The 7390-nt window shown below is 35.8% G+C and overlaps 1 pseudogene; it reads left to right on the top strand.

Annotated features, from left to right (window-relative positions):
• The first annotated feature begins 2988 nt into the window (after positions 1–2988).
• LOC102948657 lies at positions 2989–4662 on the top strand (annotated as a pseudogene).
• The last annotated feature ends 2728 nt before the right edge of the window (positions 4663–7390 follow it).

Here is a 7390-nt window from a genome sequence, read left to right as displayed (position 1 = left end):
ATTTTATGATTGTTTACCTCTACTTTCTCTGTAGTTGTATGACTTTTGTCTTTCTTGATTAGTTTTGCTAAGCTCTTTTACCAATCTTGTTTTTTTAAAGAATCATATTTTGTTTTTTTAAATTCCCTATATTGTTTGTTTCTATTCCATTACTTCCTTCTGTTAACTTTTTATCTTTCTTCAATTTTCTATTGGTTTATTCTGTGATTTTTATAGCTTCTTTATTACATCTTTCATGATTTTAATAAATGCACGTACTGCTATAAATTTGTTCCAAATGCCACTTAAGCCTTATCCCACAAGTTTTGCCCACAAGTAGTACAATTTGGTCAGTTTCTTCTATTGGTCAGTTTCATAGTATTTCTCACTGTCTGTCCTTTATACCAAGTAGAGCAATTTTAGTCTCATTTTACTCATGGCCTGATTCCTGGAAACCAATGCTTGTTTTCAGGTTATAGCGTTTAAGCCCTGACCTCAGCTTTGATAACTTCACTGCATTTTAGTTCTGTTTCTGGTGAATGGGTATGTTGGTATCCTTTATGATCCTGGCTATATCCTTTTTATTTTTTTAATATTTTTTTTCTGTCAAAGCTCTATTTACATGAATTTACTACACCATATTCACTGGAGGCCCCTTTTGCCCTCTCTAACTGTATAGATTACTTTCATATCACAGACTTTATTAGGATGAGCAATTAGAAAACAAGGAGCAGTCAGTGATTAAAATCAAGACCGTACAGCATGCTGATTAAAAGGAAGGAGGGTACTGAATCAATTATGTGGATAATTGGTTTAAGCATGAAAAGATATAGGAAACGAAAGAGAAAATATCATTTACATTGTAAATACAGTTAGGAAGTCTGTGTCCCTATTTCCTAAAAGAAGTTAACATAAAATCAAAGATTGAGGTAGTACTAACTCCTCATCTCTGCCCTGATTCTGAACAGCTCCTTAGCAGGAATAGACTGAAGAAGGACAGTTTTTCTATATACAGGGACATACCTGTGCAACTGCAATTGAAAAGAATATATAATTGATGTATGATTGAAACAGATTTCAATTATTCTCAGGTGATTTAATTTTTCCCCTTTGAAAAGTAGGGGATTTTTCTACTTTAGAGTGCTCTTCCCTTTGAAGTGGCCTGCTCTGTAGATCTCTTTGAATAGTATTTTTATTCTAATAATATTAAGTCTTATGAACATGGGTTGTTTTTCTTTTTATTTTGGTCTACTTTAATTTCTTTCAGCAATGTTTTGTAGATTTTAGTGTAGAATTCTTTCACCTTCTTGATTAAATTTAGTCCTAAATATATCTTTCTTCTTGATTGTATTATAAATTAATTTTTAAAAATTTCCTTTTCAAATTTTTCCACCTCTAGTATCAGAAATGCAACCAATATTTGTTTTGACTTTGTATTTTGCAACTTTGCTGAACTTATTAATTCTAACAGCATTTGTGTGTGTGTGTGTGTGTGTGTGTGTGTGTGTAATCTTAATGATTTTCTATAGTTAAAATCATGTCAGGGCACCTGGGTGGCTCAGTCAGTTAAGGATCCAGTTTTTCAGCTCAGGTCATGATCCCATGGTTTGTAAGATTGCGCCCCACATCCAGCTCTGCACCGAGAATGAGGAGCCTTCTTGAGATTCTCTCTCCCTCTCTCTCTGCCACTCTCCCCGACAAATAAACAAAGTAACTTTAAAAAATCTATTAAAAAATCATGTCATCTGCAGAGACAATCTTACTTGTTCCTTTCCAATTTGAATGTCTTTTATTTCTTTTATTGCCTAATTTCTATATCTGGGAACTTCATTACTAGGTTGAATAGAAGATCTTTCCATCTTTCATCTTTGAGTATTATGATAGCTGTGAGTTTTTCATATTTGGCCTTTCTCATGTTGAGGAAGTTATATTCCTACTTTATTTAGCACTTTTATCATAAATGAGTGTTATAATATGTCAAACTTTTTTTTCTTTCTGAATCAACTGAGATAATAGTGATTCTTTTCCTTAATTCTCTTAATATAGTATACTAAAATGTTTTATATTTGTATGTTGAATCATCCTTGCCTTTCAGGAATAATTATCACTTAGTCATAATATATAATCCTTTTAATATGCTACTGAATACTTTTGCCAATATTCATTTGAGAAGTTTTGCATTAATATTCATATGGGATATTGGTCTGTGGTTTTCTTTTCTTGTACTGTCTATGTCTGATTTTGGTATCAGGATAATACTGGCCTAACACTGATTTAGAAAATCTCTCTTCAATTTTTCAGAAGAGTTTGAAAAAAAATGGTGTTTATTTATTTCTTAAATTTCATGGAATTCACCAGTGAAGCTATCAGGTCCTAAGATTTACTGTGTTGGAGGTTTTTGATTACATATTCAATCTCCTTGTACAATATAGGTCTATTCAGAGCTTCTACTTGAGTCACATTTGGTAGTTGGTGTGTTTTTAGGAATTTATCCATTTCCTCTAGGTTATCTTTTTTTTTTTTTTTTTGGTGTAGAATTGCTCCTGCTATTGTTTTTTAATCCTTTTATTTTAACAAAATTGTTAGTATTGTTCTCACATTAATATCTGACCTTAGTAATTTTAATTAACTTTCTTTTCCCTTAGTAAAACTAGCTAAAGTTTTGTCAGTTTCACTATTGATTTATAGTTTCATTCCATTGTGATGAGAAAAGAAACTCAAAGCCTGGGCTCCCAATTCCTGCCACTTCATGAGAGAGAGTACAGAGGAGCAGGAGGTGGCACCTGTAGTGGTTGAGGGGGCTTGAGCAGTGTGAGAGCTCACGGGTTGGTGGGACTTCGGCATGGTGGGCTGCAGGACCTGAGCCCTGCCTCATGGGGAGGCAGCCTGGTGGCCAATAATGGGAACAGAGTGGGACTGCCACCACACCATGCTGTGAGTGTTGAACCACCACCCCTTCTTTCTTACTGTTGCTTCAGCCCTCCACAAAGTGCCAGGCCACTTGGAAACATGGCTCTGGAACAGCTTTGCGTGGTTCTCAAAGTGTTGTTAATAGCAATACTTGTAGTGGAAGGGATTGGAGTGGAAGGAACCAAGAAGGTTTCCTCAAATGTCGGGTGATCCTTGAGTGTCCACTTATTTATGAGAAGAGCACTAAAATCTGATAATTAGCTATATGCAAGTATAGAAAGGATAAGTTTTATGTGGCCCTCACTGATGGACAAAATGTTGGAATTAAGCATATTCCTGCAACCCAGTGTACCATTTGGGTTCCAATCAGCAATGGAGGTCATTTTACTTCATCAAATTATCCTGAATCTTATCCACCAAACAAGGAGTGTTCCTACATTTTGGAAGTTGCTCCATGTCAAAGAATAGAGTTGGCTTTTGATGAACATTATATAGAACTATCGTTTGGATGTCAGTTTGACCACTTGAAAGTTCGAGACAGGCCATTTTGTTTCTCTCCCCTTACAGTTTGTTACTGTGGTGTGAAAAGCCCTCCACTAATTAGATCAACAGAGATATTTGTGTGGATTAAATTTAATTCTTATGAAGTACTTGAAGGATTGGGATTTCAGGCAAAATATTCATTTATTCCAGATCCAGACTTTACTTACCTAGAGGGTATTTTAAATTCCATCCCAGATTGCCAGTTTTAGCTCTTGGGAGCTGATAGAATGTATGTTCCAGTCAGGTAGAAAAGAAGAAACAACAAAGCCTGGCCAAGTAGTTGATTGCATAAGGACAATTAAAGCTACTCCAAAAGCCAAGATTTATTTGAGACTTCTAGATTACACCTAAATTAATGCAATAGAAAATTTGTTGCAGTTTATCATGGAGGCAGTTCTATTAAAAATCTGAAGGATAAGTTTTGCAGTACTGTGGCCAATGATATAATGCTGAAAATAGGAGTTGGAGTGATCCGAATGTGGGAGAACTAAGGTGGTCAACTAAGCAGGTTCAGTATGCTCTTTACTTCTTTGTGAAACCTGCTTGTACAGTTAGCTCTTTCTTTTCCCAAAGCAACATGTGCACCAATAATTCCTTAATCTGTAATGGTGTTCAGAATTGTGCATGCCCTTGGATGAAAATTATTGTGAATAAAGAAACAAGCAGGACTATTTGAACAAATCACTAAAACTCATGGAACAATTAGTGGCATTACAACAAGGGTTGTCTTTCTCCTTGTCATTATTTAAATTTTAGTACAAGTGAAACATCTTCAAAAACGGCCATGGCTTTCAAAACCGCTTTTAATAAAACTAGATTTCAGGAAGTGTTTGATCCTCCTCATTATGAACTGTTTTCACTAAAGGCAAAGAAATTTCTGCAGACCTAGCCAACTTGTCAGAAGAACTGGACAACTACCAGAAGATGCAGTGCTCTTCCACTGCCTCTCGGTGCATTTATGACCATCACTGAGGATTTCAAGCACCCAATATCAAACAAACAAGACCAACCTGAATTCCACTGAACTGCCTTTCACTAATGATTTTGCACAACCACAGACAATGAAAAAATTTAATAGCACCTTCAAAAAAGAGTAGATACACTTTCAAACAGGCAGGTGAGTGCCCTGAACAGGCCCTAAAAGACAGAGTAATGGAAGAGATTCCTTGTGAAATTTACTTTAATGGGCAAGAAGATTCTGGAAAGGCATCCATATCAATGGATTTTTAATCTTCTACTAAAGGGGATATTAAGTTATTGCATATGTTTGTATGTAGCCTACAGAGCACCATACTGCTCAGCAGCCAACCCATTCAAAACTAGAAAGACCATCATTTCCCATTAACGTACTGTAATGGTGAAGTTTCTATTATTTCAGGCAGTCTATAAGTTAAACTAACCAAGGAACTTACTCCATTCAGTGAAAAAAAATAATAATAATTCATTGCTTGGTGTCACATAAACTAAGTACCAGTTAAATAGCATTTGAAGAGGGAAATGGCTGTGCAGAACCAAGCTCAAACTGCCTGTTAGTCTTAGCAACAGGAATTCATACTGCTCTTGATTGATACAACTTGTCAATATTTTGATCCCACAATAAGATTGAAAGTAAGATTTTTCTTTACATTTCTTTTTGTTTTTCTTTTCTATAAATTTAACTTGTTTTATAAGTCAGTGATTTTACCATTTCAGTTAATTACACAAATATAAATCGTTAATGTACCAAACATATTTCAATATAGGCATCTGTTCTAGAATTTGTCAAAATATAACTAGTTACTGTGTAAATGTCAATGAAGACCCAGAGTTGTGTTACATCCATCTGTTTCTTCTTGACTCATTTTTATACTATTGACTTTTAATTACTGTATCTTGAGTATTTACTTTGTGAACAGATGATATGATTATGACCTTTAAGTCATATATATATTCTTACTTATACTAGAAGATTTCATAATCCTAGAACTTATGCACCCTTGCCAGTTACAACTAAAAACTGGAAAAAGATTAAAACCTCCAGAAATCCTTTGAAATTTCCAAAATTTGGTCACATTCAGTGATAGCCCATTCATTCCTGTGAGCAAAATAATTTAATTAATTTTAGGGGAGGCCTGTAATTATATTTATTTCTAGTATTTCTCATCACCATATTTGTGTTTCCTATTATTTTTATAAGAAGATGAATTTTCTTCCTTTGTATTGGTATATCATATAGCATATTGTAACCAAGGTTGTATGAGAGTTGAAGGAAAATTCCAAAGAAACTATAAAAGCCTTCAGGTTGCTTCTTACTTGGTACAATATATTTTTCTATTTTTTTAATATGAAATTTATTGTCAAATTAGTTTCCATACAAAACCCAGTGTTCATCCCAACAGGTGCCCTCCTCAATGCCCATCACCCACTTTCACTCCCTCCCATCCCCATCAACCCTCAGTTTATTCACAGTTTTTTTTTAAATTTTTTTAATGTTTATTTATTTTTGAGAGAGAGAGAGACAGAGCACGAGCAGGGGAGGAGCAGAGAGAGAAGGAGACACAGAATCTGAAACAGGCTCCAGGCTCTGAGCTGTCAGTACAGAGCCCGACGCGGGGCTCGAACTCACAAATCATGAGATCATGACCTGAGCCAAAGCCAGACGCTCAACCGACTGAGCCACCCAGGCGCCCCTATTCACAGTTTTTAAGACTATTTTATGGTTTGCCTCCTTCCCTCTCTGTAACTATTTTTCCCCCTTCTCCTACCCCATGGTCTTCTGTTAAGTTTCTCAATATCCAGATAAGCATGAAAACATATGGTATCTGTCTTCCTCTGAATGACTTGTTTCACTTAGCATAACACTCTCCAGTTCCATCCACATTGCTACAAAAGGCCAGATTTCATTCTTTCTCATTGCCAAATAGTATTCCATTGTGTATATAAACCACAACTTATTTATCCATTCATCAGCTGATGGACATTTAGGCTCTTTCCATAATTTGGCTATTGTTGAAAGTGCTGCTATAAACATTGGGGTACAAGTGCTCCTATGCATCAGCACTCCTGTATCCCTTGGGTAAATTCTTAGCAGTTCTATTGCTGGGTCATAGGGTACTTCTGTTTTGAATTTTTTGAGGACCTCCACACTGTTTTCCAGAGTGCCTGCAACAGTTTACCTTCCCACCAATAGTGCAAGAGGGTCCCATTTTCTCCACATATTCTCCAGCATCTATACTCTCCTGATTTGTTCATTTTAGCCACTCTGACCGGCATGAGGTGATATCTCAGTGTGGTTTTGATTTGTATTTCCCTGATGAGGAGTGACATTGAGCATATTGTCATGGGCCTGTTGGCCATCTTGATGTCTTCTTTAGGGGAGTGTCTATTCATGTCTTCTGTCCATTTCTTCACTGGATTATTTGTTTTTCGGGTATGGAGTTTGGTGAGTTCTTTATAGATTTTGGATCCTACCCTTTGTCTTATATGTAATTTGCAAATATCTTTTCCCATTCCGTCAATTGCCTTTTAGTTTTGTTGATTGTTTCCTTTGCAGTGCAGAAGTTTTTTTTATCTTCATGGGGTCCCAGGAGTTCATTTGTGCTTTTAATTTAAATGCCTTTGGAGATGTATCAAGTAAGAAATTGCTGCGACTGAGGTCAGAGAGGTTTTTCCTGCTTTCTCCTCTAGAGTTTTGATGGTTTCCTGTCTCACATTCAGGTCCTTTATCCATTTTGAGTTTATTTTTGTGAATGGTGTAAGAAAGTGGTCTAGTTTCATTGTTCTACATGTTGCTGTCTAGTTCTCCCAGCACCATTTGTTAAAGAGACTGTATTTTTCTCCATTGGATATTCTTTCTTGCTTTGTCAAAGATTAGTTGGCCATACTTTTATGGGTCCAATTCTGGAGTCTCTATTCTATTCCATTGGTCTATGTGTCTGTTGTTATGCTAATACCATGCTGTCATAATGATTACAGCCTT

This window comes from Panthera tigris, chromosome X (genome assembly GCF_018350195.1).
Source record: "Panthera tigris isolate Pti1 chromosome X, P.tigris_Pti1_mat1.1, whole genome shotgun sequence".
Taxonomy (NCBI): Eukaryota; Metazoa; Chordata; class Mammalia; order Carnivora; family Felidae; genus Panthera; species Panthera tigris.
Note: the sequence above shows the minus strand (reverse complement) of the source record. Positions and strands in the feature narration are given on the sequence as shown.